General features: G+C 48.6%; 1 protein-coding gene across 1 annotated transcript in view; it reads right to left on the reverse strand.

Annotated features, from left to right (window-relative positions):
* The window catches only part of LOC144762283 (uncharacterized), a 397,653-nt gene that overhangs the window by 80,916 nt on the left and 299,439 nt on the right, over nt 1-17,298 (reverse strand). The window lies entirely within an intron of this gene.

Here is a 17,298-nt window from a genome sequence, read left to right on the forward strand (position 1 = left end):
TGTGAGCCGGCTCTACCTCTTGCAATGTCCCTTCCACTTGCTTTACCCTGTCCACAAGTTTGGAGGGGTCCGCCTTCAGGAGCCCCAGCCCCGTCGCTACTTGTGCAATGTCCTGTTGCAGGGCTGTTCGGGATTCTGCTATCGCAGTTAGAATACGGTCAAGCTGTCGCTGTAAGTGCGGATCCTGCGCTTCCTCCGTCTCCTCCAATTCACCCTGGGCGTGCTGCTCCCCCTCAGACTGTTGAGCAGTGCCGCCCTGCTTTCCCCGCGGTTTCCCCATGGCCCCTGGCATGATACAAGAGCAGACTGGGGTTATACATGGTTCCAGCACTCGTGCTTCCAGAGTCACTTCCCCCACATACGTGGGCCGCTAGAGTCTCCCAGTAGCGTACGGTGGCCGCAGCCCGACCCTCACTCTGTCTCGAAGTTCAGCCTCTCCGTTACCGGGTCTCAAGGTTGTCTCATCCCAGGAGGCGCAGCCCCCCTTAGCGTTCTCACCTCTCCTTGATTCCAATGCAGTTCAATGCTTACTGGCCCATGCGTCTCAGATAATGGGTGCCAGCAGGGCCTCCTCACCCCGCCAGTCCAGCCGCCGTTCGTGTCTGCTTTGCCAGTGCCCCGCTCTCCGGAGCTTCTAATCAGAATGGCAGCTCCAACTTCCCTCCAGCACGCCTCACTGCCGCTTTACAGCGCAACGCCGTTCTTCCGGGCTTCTCTCCCACCCGGCGTTCATATGGTGCCCTGCACCTTCCTGCCGCAATTCTCCTGATCTCCGTCTCCCCAGCCGTGGCTCCAACTCCGCGCTCATGCCCTCATTTAGCTGGGCCCCCGCATGTGGAGTGTCTCTGACCCTCAGATTCCTGGGCCTGCTTCAGCTCTGAGCTCCCAGCCAGCCCATACAGCCTTCGCTGACCCCCGCAGTCAATGCGGTAGGGGGGGGGGGGCCCACCCGTTGGACCTCGCTGTTGCTGCCCTCTGTTCAGCTCAGGGGTTCGATCCCAGTCCTCCAGGCCGCCAATCGCCCCTTCCGGGCTGCTCACCTCCAATTTGCCGCAGTACGTCGCCACCCTCCGCAATCGTCTGGTGTCCCGACTGCCGCCTCTCCAGATCTCCGCCGGGATAGCGCCTGATCGTCAGCAGCCCAGCCATGCAATTTCTGCTGTTTCAGGCGCCATCCCCTGCGCCGCCGCCATTTTGCCGCTCCGCCTCCTGTATCTCCACGGGCCGCTCTGGGGCCCAGAATCCCCCGTCGGGGGTCCCCACTCGTTTTTCCCCCGTACCTGCGGGGTAGCGTTGGTCACGGGGGCTCGATCCCGACCTCTAGTGTCAGTAGGCGCCCTCCGCTCGGGAATCGCCACCTTCACACTCGTCGGGCTACTCTCCGCCGGGGAAATGCTTCGTCCGCAGTGCACTGTGACCCGTCTCTGGCACTCCGCTCCGCCGCCTCAAGTCCCGGTCGCACTCCTCTAGGGTCTACTCCACTGCCGCACCGGTCAGACCATGGGACATTATTCAAACTGCGGGGACCCAAGTACACCTTCCCCGGTCGCCGCCATTTTTGTGCCGCCTCCTCCACCGCAGAGTCGGGTCGTCCAGTCGCTCAGGAGCCCTCAACGCTCCCCCAGTGTTTACCGAGCAGCTCTCCGGGCCGAGGACTCCATAATCTACGAGTACCGGTGCCGACGGCAAGCAATTAGGGTTCTTTATGACAGGATTTTGCGGGGGCTGACGCGGAGCTCGGCTCTCGCACAGCCAGCTTCATCGGCCTCCAAGCCACGCCCCCTCGAATTACTAGATTACTGGTGGCAACAGTAAAACAACAAAGGATATGGGTGAGCCGGGTCTGGTAGTTTAGCAGACTAATGGAGCCACTGCTGGGGCTTGTACTCAACCTCATTGTCACGGGTGTGAGAAGTTGGCCTGATATATGATGCTCACTAGTTCTAGTGATCACCTTGTATCAGTCCAAACAACCCTTATGGTGATTGGTTGTAAGTTAACCTTATAGACCAGCTATCCTAATGGTAGCATGGACAAAGCAGTCTTAGGCTAAACTCTTTTGGCATGTGAAGCCAGCTGTTTTACCACAATATAACCCCTTGAATACCAGATGAAAGGACACCACACAGGTTGTTATGAAAATAAACAGTATATTTATTAATAACAAACACCTCTGAACTCTTTATGAGATCAGAGGGCTAAGCACATGACAATCTCTTAGGAAAAATACGATAAGTTGCACAAAATTACAATGGTGCCCTAGGGGCACGGTAAACCATATACTAAGTAAATTGAATGTGAAAGTCGATAGTAGAAATGGAGCTGTCCAGAGGCTGCAGGACCGCTGGGACGAGGCTATCCTAACCTTAGGTAAGTAATAGGAGGCCCACGGGACGCGGGTGCAGAGTGTGAACTCACACGCGGGATGCGTAACAACGTCTATGGACAGTACAGTTCAAGAAAAAGGTGAGTACGGACAATTCTGACTAGTTAGGACTAAAACGACTGTGAATCTGGACACTAGGAGAGTCAAGCTACCCTTGAGCCCCGAAATGCTCTTGTTACCTCACCCACGGGCTGCGGGTGCATAGGTGCGAAGTCGTGTCGGGTTTCTGCGTTGAAGTCAATGGAGCCTGAAAGAAAAGATGCTGCAGGCGACCAGGAGGAAGATGTCCGGTGTGATCCAAGGGTGGATCAGGAAAGCTGAAGACCTGAAAGCAGAGGGGACAATGTTCAAAGTCACTAGCCAGTGACTGGAGTGGAACAAGGAGGGAACCAGATGTCGTTGTCGCGATCAGGTGAAGAGTGGACGCTTGACTCTGCAGCCACGTGGACCAGGAGGTGTCTTCGACTACCAGGATGGAGGCAAGAGTTGTCCCACGCAGGCTCTCGCTGTCGGCAGTGTCTGTTCCGGAATCGGCGTCAACAGGCCATGGCAAAGGCAACCCACGCGGTGAGTGGAAAAAGCGTCTGGTGCGGACTAGGAGAGTCCGGGGTGCTCCTCTTTTGGAAGGGAGCAAGGGCCAGTCTGGAGCAACCAGACCAGCAGTGAAGATTTCAAAGTTCGTCGTCTAGGCGGTCACTAGCCAGCCGGCAAGTGACCAGACAACGCGTCGAGCAGCAAACAAGCAGAAGGGCCCCACGCAGATCTCGTGGAAGCTGGAGGGCTGATCTTCGGTGCAGGGGCTGCTCGGGGCTGGGGCTTCTCAATCCCCAAAGCACTTGGTCGAGTTTACCTCGGGAGTCATGCTGTAAGCGAAGTGCAGGTTCTTTCAAGATGGCCAGTCCCACGTGTCTCGTCGCACCCACGGGTCTCAGCTGTGCTGCATATGTGAGTTGGAGGTCGGAGAGGTCTGGGAATCCGGGTCTAGTCGGACTCTGAAGTCTGGATCCTCAAGGGAAGACGGGAAAGTGAAGCCGCTGGACGCTTGATGGTGCCTGCAGTTGCAGGGTGGACACTCCTTGCCCACAAGGGAGATTTCTTCAGTCTTCTGTGGAGCAGAACGTCGTAGTCCAGAGTTTCTTCTTGTAGAGTAGTTCAGTATTAATCTAACTTGGAATGGGACCAGCTCCTACCTTTATCCTGCTAAAGGGGGCTGCACTACTGACTAGGTCCCTCTCCTGGGTGGGACCAGGAAGGGGGGTGGTTACACCCCCTATCCTTTGTCCGGTTTCGCGCCAGAGCTGGGGCAGGGATGCCCCAGCAACTGGTTTGAACCAGTGTATGCACAGGGCACCTTGTGTGCCCCAGGCATGTCTCATTCCTTTCAGGCCTCCCTACCTCAATACACAAAATCCTGTCTGGGGTGGTGCTAGCACCTCCCAAGGCAGGAAACCCTTTGTCCAAGCCTCCCTCGCTGGAAGGACTCCCAGCAGCAGGAGGTCAGACTTGTGTCTGTGGTGGCAGCATCCATTTTGTGATGCCATGGCTCGAGTTAACTTTAACCGGGGTTCGCAGTTACATACATTTCGTGTCCCTCTAGAAGGGTGGAATGCTACCCCCGTCGCCAGAATTGGCGAGGGGGTAGTATTCCAATTCGTATGACACCTTACTCGACATGTTTTGATAATGTTATACCAGAGTTAGCATTTAACCGCGAGGTTGATAATGCACTTAAGAGTATATGGTATAGCGTTATCATGGAACAGGTATTAGGACTTGGTTCCGCAAGCTGCAGACGGGCTCAGCTCATGCCAGAGCACCATCTCACATAATTCCAAGCACTCTGCCTTCAGGATTGATAAGGCCTGCCATAGGAGTGACTGATAGGAATATATGTGTCCATCTTAGGGTTAGATATAGGTATACTATATCTATAGCAAAGGGTGATTACACCACCTTGCCCCAGCTGTCTTGCAGCCAGTTGTGTCAGTTTTAGGTGGCCAGCCAGGGGTGGCATAATACATGCTTCAGCCCCTGGTAGGCCTGGGTACACCTATGCCCTGGATACCTAAGGTACACTGCACAGGGACTTATAAGGTGGCCCAGTACCAATTGGTAAATGCACCTAAAGTACATGGTTGTCAATTTAGAGAGAGAACAGCTAGGCTGTGGGTCTGATTAGCAGGCCCACAGCCAGGGAAAGTCGTAAACCAGTGAAGCAAAAAGCAAAAATCTGGGGTGACCATAGGATTGCAGACCCCACTCTCCTACATAACCCCCCCCCCAAACTTAGGGACATTAAACTAACCTTGACCAGGTGAGTCTTCCTGTTCTAAGTGGAAATACCTGGAGAGACCATCTGCATTGCCATGGTCAGTCCCTGGTCTGTGCTCCACTGTAAAGTCCATCCCCTGTAGGGAAATGGACCACCTAAGAAGTTTGGGGTTTTCACCCTTCATCTGATTTAGCCATAAGAGGGGCTTATGGTCGGTCTGAATCTTGAAGTGAGTTCCAAACAAGTATGGCCTCAACTTCTTCAGGGCCCAAACCACAGCAAAGGCCTCCCTCTCAATAGCTGACCAACGTTTCTCTCTAGGGGTCAGCCTTCTGCTTATAAAAGCAATGGGCTGGTCATGACCATCAATATTCAGTTGAGATAGAACAGCTCCCACACCCAACTCAGATGCATCTGTTTGCACAATGAAGGTTTTGGAGTAGTCAGGACTCTTGAGAATAGGTGCAGTACACATGGCCTGCTTTAGGTCATCGAATGCCTTCTGACAGCTAACTGTCCACTGAACTTTCTTTGGCATTTTCTTGCTTGTCAAGTCATTAAGTGGTGTCACTATGGACCCATAATTTTTGACAAACTTCCTATAGTAACCAGACAGGCCCAAGAAAGCTCTGGCCTGTGTCTGGGTGGTTGGAGGAGCCCAGTCCTTTATGGCCTGTATCTTGCTCTCCAAGGGTTGAACCTGGCCTCCACCCACAAGGTGGCCCAGGTACAAAACCTGACTCTGCCCTATCTGGCACTTGGTGGCCTTGATAGTGAGGCCTGCCTTTTGCAGGGCCTCCAAAACTTTCCTCAGGTGGATCAGGTGATCCTCCCAGGTGGAGCTAAAGACAGCAATATCATCTAGATATGCTGCACAAAAGTCATCCAACCCAGTGAGAACTTGGTTCACCAACCTTTGAAAAGTGGCAGGTGCATTTTTCAAACCAAAGGGCATCACCACAAATTGGTAATGACCTCCTGGGGTAGAAAATGCTGATTTGGCCTTGGCATCCTCAGCTAACCTGATCTGCCAATAACCAGCTGTTAGGTCAAATGTACTCAAAAAAGTTGCAGAAGCCAACTTGTCTATAAGTTCATCTGCCCTAGGTATTGGATGGGCATCTGTCTTAGTGACAGCATTGAGACCCCTGTAGTCTACACAAAACCTCATCTCTCTCACCATCCTGGGTGTGAGGTTTTGGCACTAGAACTACAGGACTAACCCGAGGGCTCTCTGAGGGTTCAATGACTCCCAATTCCAACATCTTTTGGACTTCCTTCTTTATGCAGTCCCTGACGTGGTCAGGTTGCCTGTAGATTTTACTCTTGACAGGCAGACTGTCACCAGTGTCCACCTCATGGGTGCACCAGTTTGTCTGACTGGGGGTCAGTGAGAACATTTGTCTAAAGGATTGAAGAACCTGTTTACAATCCTTTTGTTGATGCTCAGAGAGGCTGTCAGAAAAGACTACACCATCTACTGACCCATCATCAGGGTTCTGAGTGAGCAGGTCTGGGAGAGGGTCACTCTCTTCCTCCTGCCCCTCATCTGTGGCCATGAGCAAGCCCATGTCCTCCCTGTAGACAAATGCCTTGAGCCGGTTTACATGAAGCACCCTGTGGGGGCTCCTGGGAGTTATTTGACGCACTGTTCCCTCGAGAACAGTGTCTCCCCAGAGCACTCACTGCCAAGTTCAGTAAATAGTTCCAAAACGTGTAAACAAAGTGCAATATATCCTTTTAATTATTCTTTTTCAGTTCATATCATGATTTTTCTCATGTTCTGATAACATTTGGCCCGGTGGCCCAATGCATTTCGGGCTTCAGCCCTTCTTCAGGGGCCGTGTACAATCCTGTGGCTGACACATTGTTGTCGAACGGAAGAATACAGAACACGCCGAGAATATCATCATTCCGGCTCGTCTACACCCGCGAAAAGCACGCCGGCAAAGTGTCAGCCACAGGATTGTACACGGCCCCTGAAGAAGGGCTAAAGCCCGAAATGCATTGGGCCACCGGGCCAAATGTTATCAGAACATGAGAAAAATCATGATATGAACTGAAAAAGAATAATTAAAAGGATATATTGAACTTTGTTTACACGTTTTGGAACTATTTACTGAACTTGGCATTGAGTGCTCTGGGGAGACACTGTTCTCGAGGGAACAGTGCGTCAAATAGTTGTTTCAAACCCAGGTACAGGGGGCTCAACCCCACGGGCACCTCTCACCTATACAGACTTTTGATTACAAAAGGGAGTGCGTATCCCAACAACCGTTTTGGCTGAAATCAATCAGCTCCTGGGAGTTCCCATGTCCACCAGGTAGGTGACCTCTCCCTTTTGCTCAATAATGGTATGGTGTCCAGACCATCTGTCTTGGAGAGCTGCTGGGGCCACTGGCTCCAGCACCCACACCTTCTGTCCTGCATGATACACAGTTAGGACAGCCTTTTGGTCATGCCAAGCTTTTTGAAGTTCTTGGCTGGCCTCAAGGTTTTTGGATGCCTTCTCCATGTACTCTGGCATCCTGGAGCGGAGACCAAGTACATAGTCCACTATGTCAAGTTTAGGCTTTTTGAGAGGTAACTCCCATCCTTCCTTTACAAGACATAGGGGTCCTCTTACAGGATGCCCAAACAGAAGCTCAAAAGGGATGTAGCCAACCCCCTTCTGTGGGACCTCTCTGTAAGCAAACAGGAGGCAGGGTAAAAGGATGTCCCATCTTCGCCTAAGTTTTTCAGGTAACCCTTTTATCATCCCTTTGAGGGTCTGGTTGAATCTCTGAACAAGCCCATTGCACTGTGGGTGATAGGGTGTGGTGAATTTGTAATTTACACCACACTCCTTCCACATTGCAGTCAAGTATCCTGACATGAAGTTTGCACCTCTGTCAGAGACAACCTCCTTAGGAAACCCCACTCTAGTAAAAACTATAAGTAGGGCCCTGGCCACAACAGGAGCTGTAGTGGTCCTAAGGGGAATAGCTTCTGGGTACCTGGTGGCATGATCCACTATCACCAGTATAAATCTGTGCCCAGATGCTGTTGGGTGGTCCATTGGTCCAACAATGTCTATTCCCACTCTTTCAAAGGGTACCCCCACCACAGGTAGTGGTATGAGGGGGGGCCTTTGTTGTGCCACCTGATTTGCCACTGGCTTGACAGGTGACACATGAGCACAAAACTCTTTAGTGTCTTCAGACATATGAGGCCAGTGAAAGTGTGGGGCAAGCCGGTCCCAAGTCTTGTTCTGGCCTAAGTGACCTGCAAGGGGCATCTCATGGGCTAAGGTGAGGAGGAAACCTCTAAGAGACAAGGGGATGACCAGCCTCCCGGTAGCACCAGGCTTGGGGTCTCTTGCCTCAGAGTATAGGAGTCCATCATCCCAATATACCTTATGGGCACCTGTAGCATTCCCTGCAGCCTCAGCAGCAGCCTGCTGTCTGAGGGGTTCAAGGAAGGAACAGTCTAACTGTGCCTGTCTCAAGTCTGCCCTGGAAGGTCCCCCTGTCCCAAGAAACTCAACCAGTTCAGGTTCAAGCTCTTCTAGGACAGTTCCTTCTGGGGTCTTTGTGTCAGCCTCCTGAGAGGGCTGATCCTCAACCTGAGGCAGGGGGAAGGTTCAGCCTTACCCCTACTGCTCTTCCTCTTGGGTAGTGTCTGGTCCATTCTTCCAGGATCCAGCACTTGTTCAGCTGGGCATTTCTTGGCCTGTAACCTGGTCACAGCAAGGACATGTGAGGAGAGACCTAGCATTTCTACATGAGTCCTGTACTCCACATCTGACCATAGTGAGGATTCCAAATCATTGCCCAAAAGACAATCTACTGGGAGGTCTGAACTAACTACAACCCTTTTGAGGCCAGTTACCCCTCCCCAGGAGAAATTAACAACTGCCATACTGTGATTGATAGTGACATTGCTAGCATTGGTCACTAGGTAATCTGAACCTAGCATGATCTGGTCAGGGTCCACAAATGTTGGTGTCACCATAGTGACACTGGCACATGTGTCCTGTAGGCCTGAGCCATTTTTCCATTAATTAAAGGCATTTGCCTGTATTTGCCCAGAGTACTAGGACTTACAGTAGGGGCCATATCCATGTCCCCAGTACAAACAAGAACTGCCTGAGTAGGAATTCTGACTAAGTCAGAATTCACCTCAGTTCCCATGGTTAACCCAACTATAGCCTTGGTAGGCACACTACCACTACTAACTGTACTAGGGGTGCAGGTGTTTTAGGGACAGTAGTGGTAGGAGTTTGGCCTTTCTTGGTGCACTCACTAAACCAGTGAGTTTTACTTTTACAGTATTGGCACCATGGTTTCTTAGGACCATCATTCTTCTTCTTTTGGGGATTTTGGGACCCACCCTCCTTAGGTTGTTGGGGCCCTGTTGAAGACTTCTGGTCATTTTGCTTATTCTCATTACCCTTCTGGTCTGCTTTCTTCTGACCACCACCCTGGTTCTGGTTCTGCTGCTTGACCCTTGTCCTGACCCATCTGTCTGCCTTCTTTCCCAATTCTTGGGGAGAGGTCAGATCTGAGTCAATCAAGTGCTGATGCAACAACTGGTTCTGACAATTATTTAAGATTTGCTCTCTCATAATTAGATTATACAATCCTGTGTAATCAGTAACTTTACTACCTAGTAACCAGCCTTCCAAAGCCTTAGTGGCACAATCAACAAAGTCAGTCCAATCTTGAGCCTGAGTTTTCTGGGTGTCTCTGAACATCAACCTGTACTGTTCAGTTGTTAAGCAAACCCATCAACCAGTGCAGTTTTCAAGACTTGGTAATCATTAGCATCCTCATCTCTAACAGTGAGGAGCTTATCTCTACCGTTACCTTCAAAGGAGAGCCACAATATAGCTGCCCACTGACTTTGGGGTACCTGCTGTACTTTGCAGGCTCTCTCCAAAGCAGTTATCCACTAGTGGATATCATCTCCTGTCTTATAGGAGGGCACTATTTTACTCAGGTGTCTATTATCAAAACTCCTGTCTTTATCCTTAGGGATATTGCTGCCACCAGTGGGTGCTAACCCACTCAACTGTTGCTCTCTAGCAAAGGCAAGCTTCTCTTTGACAAGGGCAAGTTCTTCCCTTTGGATCCTCAGATTAACTTCCTTCATCTTTGCTTCATGCTCTCTCCTCTGAGGGGGAAGTCATTCTCCTCTGAGCAGATGCATGAGAGTGTACAGGTCTATTGGAGTCCCTAGAAGGAGATCTATCTCTCCTAACCCCAAAGTTAGGCCTGCTAAGGGTCAGCACTGGGGGTCCCCCAGTTCCTTCCCTAAGTAGGTCTGAGTTGGCCCTTGTAAGTCTGCTGACTAAAGGTTGCCCATTGTCTGCCTCATCCTCAGATACATCCCCTTCTTCCCTTTCTTCATTCTCTGCTTCAGGGAGGTTGGAGTCTGGATCACCAGGAGTACCTTCTAAGGGGGGCATGCTCCCATCTGGATTAGAGGGGCCTGGGTTTGAGGCCTTTCTAGCATCATATGTCTCTAAGAGACCTAACAGAAAAGGAGTGGTAGGGTTGGAACCCTGTTTCAATTTAATGGAGGTACACACTTGTCTCATCTCCTGGAAACTGAGAGCTGCATATCTGGAAAGAACCTGTGGAGGGTCACTAACCACTAGGGGAGTCTCTGAAGTCTCTCCATGGGTAGACATGCTTTCTAGTGAGGTGTAAGTGATGCACCTACCTACACTATGGGTTTTCCTACTGATCCCTTGCTAAGAGTTGTAGTCAGGGTGTGCTAGGCCCTTTCTACTACAACAGCTGGTTCAGTAGAACTCAGAGTATTTCTAAGCTTGTTATATGTACCTATAGTACCTTATGTGATCTTTCAAATGATATTTCAAGATTATACGTGGTAAAAACAACAGCAAGCTCAAATCCCAACCGCTGCACACCAATGTGAGAAGTTGGCCTGATATATGATGCTCACTAGTTCAAGTGATCACCTTGTATCAGTCCAAACAACCCTTATGGTGATTGGTTGTAAGTCAACCTTATAGACCAGCTATCCTAATGGTAGCATGGACAAAGCAGTCTTAGGCTAAACTCTTTTGGCATGTGAAGCCAGCTGTTTTACCACAATATAACCCCTTGAATACCAGATGAAAGGACACCACACAGGTTGTTATGAAAATAAACAGTATATTTATTAATAACAAACACCTCTGAACTCTTTATGAGATCAGAGGGCTAAGCACATGACAATCTCTTAGGAAAAATACGATAAGTTGCACAAAATTACAATGGTGCCCTAGGGGCACGGTAAACCATATACTAAGTAAATGGAATGTGAAAGTCGATAGAAGAAATGGAGATGTCCAGAGGCTGCAGGACCGCTGGGACTACGCTATCCTAACCTTAGGTAAGTAATAGGAGGCCCACGGGACGCGGGTGCAGAGTGTGATCCAAGGGTGGATCAGGAAAGCTGAAGACCTGAAAGCAGAGGGGACAATGTTCAAAGTCACTAGCCAGTGACTGGAGTGGCACCAGGAGGGAACCAGATGTCGTTGTCGCGATCAGGTGAAGAGTGGACGCTTGACTCTGCAGCCACGTGTACCAGGAGGTGTCTTCGACGACCAGGATGGAGGCACGAGCTGTCCCACGCAGGCTCTAGCTGTCGGCAGTGTCTGTTCCGGAATCGGCGTCAACAGGCCATGGCAAAGGCAACCCACGCGGTGAGTGGAAAAAGCGTCTGGTGCGGACTAGGAGAGTCCGGGGTGCTCCTCTTTTGGAAGGGAGCAAGGGCCAGTCTGGAGCAACCAGACCAGCAGTGAAGATTTCAAAGTTTGTCGTCTAGGAGGTCACTAGCCAGCCGGCAAATAACCAGACAACGCGTCGAGCAGCAAACAAGCAGAAGGGCCCCACGCAGATCTCGTGGAAGCTGGAGGGCTGATCTTCGGTGCAGGGGCTGCTCGGGGCTGGGGCTTCTCAATCCCCAAAGTACTTGGTCGAGTTTACCTCGGGAGTTGTGCTGCAAGCGAAGTGCAGGTTCTTTCAAGATGGCCGGTCCCACGTGTCTCGTCGCACCCACGGGTCTCAGCTGTGCTGCAGATGTGAGTTGGAGGTCGGAGAGGTCTGGGAATCCGGGTCTCGTCGGGCTCTGAAGTCTGGATCCTCTAGGGAAGACGACAAAGTGAAGCCGCTGGACGCTTGATGGTGTCTGCAGTTGCAGGGTGGACACTCCATGCCCACAAGGGAGATTTCTTCAGTCTTCTGTGGAGCAGAACGTCGAAGTCCAGAGTTTCTTCTTGTAGAGTAGTTCAGGATTAATCTAACTTGGAATGGGACCAGCTCCTACCTTTATCCTGCTAAAGGGGGCTGCACTACTGACTAGGTCCCTCCCCTGGGTGGGACCAGGAAGGGGGGTGGTTACACCCCCTATCCTTTGTCCGGTTTCGCGCCAAAGCTGGGGCAGGGATGCCCCAGCAACTGGTTTGAACCGGTGTATGCACAGGGCACCTTGTGTGCCCCAGGCATGTCTCATTCCTTTTAGGCCTCCCTACCTCAATACACAAAATCCTGTCTGGGGTGGTGCTAGCACCTCCCAAGGCAGGAAACCCTTTGTACAAGCCTCCCTCGCTGGAAGGACTCCCAGCAGCAGGAGGTCAGACTTGTCCATTTTGTGATGCCATGGCTCGGGTTAACTTTAACCAGGGTTCGCAGTTACATACATGTCGTGTCCCTCTAGAAGGGTGGAATGCTACCCCCGTCGCCAGAATTGGCGAGGGGGTAGTATTCCAATTCGTATGACACCTTACTCGACATGTTTTGATAATGTTATACCAGAGTTAGCATTTAACCGCGAGGTTGATAATGCACTTAAGAGTATATGGTATAGCTTTATCATGGAACAGCTATTAGGACTTGGTTCCGCAAGCTGCAGACCGGCACAGCTCATGCCAGAGCACCATCTCACATAATTCCAAGCACTCTGCCTTCAGGATTGATAAGGCCTGCCATAGGAGTGACTGATAGGAATATATGTGTCCATCTTAGGGTTAGATATAGGTATACTATATCTATAGCAAAGGGTGATTACACCACCTTGCCCCAGCTGTCTTGCAGCCAGTTGTGTCAGTTTTAGGTGGCCAGCCAGGGGTGGCATAATACATGCTTCAGCCCCTGGTAGGCCCTGGGTACACCTATGCCCTGGATACCTAAGGTACACTGTACAGGGACTGATAAGGTGGCCCAGTACCAATTGGTAAATGCACCTAAAGTACATGGTTGTCAATTTAGAGAGAGAACAGCTAGGCTGTGGGTCTGATTAGCAGGCCCACAGCCAGGGAAAGTCGTAAACCAGTAAAGCAAAAATCTGGGGTGACCATAGGATTGCAGACCCCACTCTCCTACAACAGGTTCAAATCCAGCGGGTAACCTTCGCCTTTCATCCTTCTGAGGTCGGTAAACTGAGTACCATTGAGTTGGGTAACAATAAACATCTGTTATTCAGCACCAAGATACCCTTGGGTGAACGCAGGCTTTACAAATGCATGTTATAACTGTTTCCTTGAACAATAACAAAAAATACATTTCAAACATATCCAATGCAATATTTCCGATGCTAAGTAAAGTTGTAAGAATATTTTGCGACACACGATGCGCTAAGACACTCTTTATTGAAATATACTTTTAAATTCCTAAACTTCAACTATGAACTACTTTTTATTTTCATATATAAAATGACCCAATATCACACATATTTAATAATATCTCCGTCGTATAACTAATTAAAGGTATGTAATAGTCTTGTTGCTAGATTTCAAGCTTATCGTTTTTATACTACAAGGTAATAAGCAGCGTAATTGTGATGCCATATAACACAAGGTCCAAAAATGCCTTTTTTAGTGCCTTTTGTGAGGATATATTGTACAAGAGAAGCACTTTTAGCCTTTTTTGTTAGCTTTACTTGGATGCCTTATTTTAGGACGTTTTTCTCCTGAAGCCACACATGTAACCAACACGGTATTATGTTGAATCATTCTCAGTTACCTGCCAGGACAGAAGAAATGTTTGAAACCGACTGTTATATTGATTAGACCTCAGTTACCGCAAATGACAGACAGGTTGGATGCAAATAGTGTTACTTCTTATTCTGCCTCATATTTATTTTATTACGTTTTTGGGCAATAATTTGTGAACATTTGAAAACTACTTTATATTTATGTGCCAACAGAGGAGCGGTGGCGGCTTGATGGCTACAGCTGGAGCAAGGGAACCCGTTTCAAGTCTCCGCGTCGGATTACCATCCCGTGATTCGGGGCAAATCACTTCTTTTCTAATTGCCTCTTCTTTCTCCGTCTTCCTTTCTAAACTTTCCTTCCTTTTTGTAGTCTTATTTCCAATATGTTTCTTTGTTTCTATAAATTTAAAGTATTAATATAGCGCAGCGTACACCATGCGGTTTCTTGGCGCTTATAAGTACAGGCATAGTTGGAGACAAAAAGGACTGCTAAGCTGAAATGGGAAGGGAATTACAAATGAAAAGCTTGGGAAAAAAGGAAAGTTTTAAGTAACTTACGAAAAGAAAGATACTGGGTGGAAGATCTAAGGTGAGTGGGGAGGGAGTTCCAAAACACCGGGGCCAAGTAAGAGAATTTAGCTCCACCCCATTTCTTACGCTTGAAACGTGGCACAGTGAGTAAGCAGAGAGAGGATGATCGCAATTCTCTACAGGGCACGTAGGGCTGTACCGCCGAGGAGATGAAGGCGGGAGCAAGGCCCAAACGGGCCAAGAAAGTCATGCATCCCAATTTGAAGAGTGCACGCTCACGAACCGGGAGCCAATGGAGTTCCTTTAGGAGGGGAGTGACATGGTGAAATCTAGGGAGAGAGTAAACTAAGCGGGCCGCCTGGTTTTGTACCAATTGCAATCTCCGTAGACTATAAGCCGGGATGCCATTGTATAAGGCATTCCCGTAGTCTAAACGAGAGATGACCAGGGCGGACAGGATAAGTTTACGTGCAGAAAAGGAAAAGAGACGAGAAACAGTGCGAATAGTACGAAGAGTTAAAAAAGAGGCGGAAACGACAGACCCGATCTCAGAATGGAGGGTGAGCTGGTCATTAAGTTTAATGCCCAGAGTTTTAACTGAGGAAGAAGGAGAAGGAGGAGAACCTAAAGAAGGGGGCCAGAACAAAAAATTCCAGGGACTGGATGAACCCCCCGTCAAGACTAACTCGGTCTTGTCCGGGTTCAGTTTGAGAGGATTATGATTCATCCAGTCCCTGATGAAAGACATCACCGAGTGAAAGTTGGAGACAGAGTGAGAGGAAGAAGAAAGATCAAAGATGAGCTGGAGGTCGGCGGCATAATTGTATCAATCATATCTTCTCTCCTTTCTTCATTTCCACCTTTCTCATTTTAGTTTTCATTCTCTCCTGCCGTTACTTTTCATTCTTTTCTTCTTCTCATCAGCCACATAATTCCCCACCATATAATACTACTCCACACCATACCACATAATACCACTACAAACCATGTCACCTAATTCCACAAAACCACACAAATCAATACCACACATCATTACACTCCACATGATACCACTATGCACCAAATAATTACACTACCCATAATTACTCTACTCAGTGCAACATCAATACACCTCACATAAATGCACTCTATGCCATATACCAGCAATACACATAAATGCACTACACACCATGACAATTCAAATAAAAACAATTTCAATAAATGCCGTACAATTCCACACCACACAATTCAACTCCTTGCATTTCAAATACATACCACATAATTCCACACCAAACCACATATTTCAAATACACAACACAATTCTACAACACACCACATACTTGCACTTCATGCCATAAAATTTAACACACTACATAAATCAACTCCACAACATGCTACTACACAACACACAATACAATTCCACCAAAATACACATAATTAACTCCCTAACACATTCTCACTGTACATAATTCCAAAACACTTAATACGATGTAATTGCTATCCACAACAAACAATTCCAATACAACACATCTCTCCCTTGCACTTTTACCAACACGGTCATCACTCCCCCCACATACCCACTTCTCCTCATCTCTTTCTCACACTCCCCCTAACCACTATTATCTCACAACAACACTGCCCTCTCTCACCCCTCCCTCTCATAATCAGCCTCCTCTCTATACTGCCTACTCACACATGCTACCTTTAGGTACCTTCTCACACTATGCACTAGTCCACCTCTTGTGTCCCCTACTCTAGGTGCCCCTTCCACTTGTCCCTCTATCTTGTACTCTTTCTCACTTATCTCACTTATCTCTCCCACTCTCTCACACTATTCCCTTCTCTCTCATGTGGTTAACATCAAGTCTTCAAGAAAAGTTTTTAATCCGTAACTTTTCAAAGTTTCAGTCCCTCAAACCCACACTCTTCTCCTCCTCTTAGGGTGTCTTCTGCATACACAAAACATCCCTCTTTCTGCATCTATGGCCTGCTCTCTCCTTTTTTATCTTTCGCACACAGTATTCTTGCTCCTCTGTCTAAAGTTTAATAACCGCTTCCTACACAAACTACCTATTTCTCTCATTCTTCCTTTCTATCTATTCTCTGCAGCTCTCACCACTATCTATTCACCATGCCCCATTCATCCACTCCACAACACACAATGCCACAACTAATGATTCCAATACAACCCACATAATTCCACTCCACACCACATACATCCACTACACTCCGAAACAAAACACATAGGTAAAAACATTATCATGTTGTAGACGAATCTAGGACTCTAGTTAAATATTCCCGATTTATGCCCTTATGTGGTTATATCAAATCATATCCTTATATAGGCATAAGAATCATACCCATATTAGGACATAGCCAATGCAGTCCAAATACGGCAAGGCTACTCCCATAGACTCCTAGAAAGCACAACGTGTTCTTAAACAAACCAAGCCTCCAGCAGCCCGGGAACTACCCCTGCTTCTGTATTGATTTGTCCTAGAACTCCCGGAGTCCGAAAGAACTGCGAGTTCTTAGTGCCGTCTTATGTCCAACCTTACGTCAAACTCGGCACCATCTAGGTACAAATATACCAGCATCTGCCCTAGCAAAACACACGGTGGTTTGGAGCAGATCGACTATCTACTTGCCCGACACCCTGCTGTAACAAGTGCCGAAGGAAGCCGACCCTCCCGTTGACGCACTGAGAGAGACGCTGTCTTTTCTCTTGCCGAGAAATCCAGCTCCAGCGTTTCCCTGTCACCCTTGCGGGTTTGCTGGGAGATCGAGTCCTGAGAGAGAGAGATACAAGACCTCCTTCATTCTATAACCAAGGTACGGAGCTGATTAGGCCCTTAGAGAATTCTTGATTTAGATTCTTGGCAGAAACTATCTTAACTCAAACTACATCTCACTCACTCCTTCCCATGTACTAGGCTTAGGTTAGGTACACCGGGGTAGGCGTATCTTAGAAGCACCAGTTGAGTACGTTTAGTCATGATTTTATCATTGTATATATTTTATCCATATTAAACACCGTATGGCTTAGAAACCATACCATGCTTTTGCAGTATTATTTTATAATAATCCTTTTACTGTACGCACTTTACTTTATGACAAGTATTGCAATTGTAGCAATTCACTTCTC

Source organism: Lissotriton helveticus, chromosome 6 (assembly GCF_964261635.1).
Source record: "Lissotriton helveticus chromosome 6, aLisHel1.1, whole genome shotgun sequence".
In the NCBI taxonomy this organism is placed as follows: domain Eukaryota; kingdom Metazoa; phylum Chordata; class Amphibia; order Caudata; family Salamandridae; genus Lissotriton; species Lissotriton helveticus.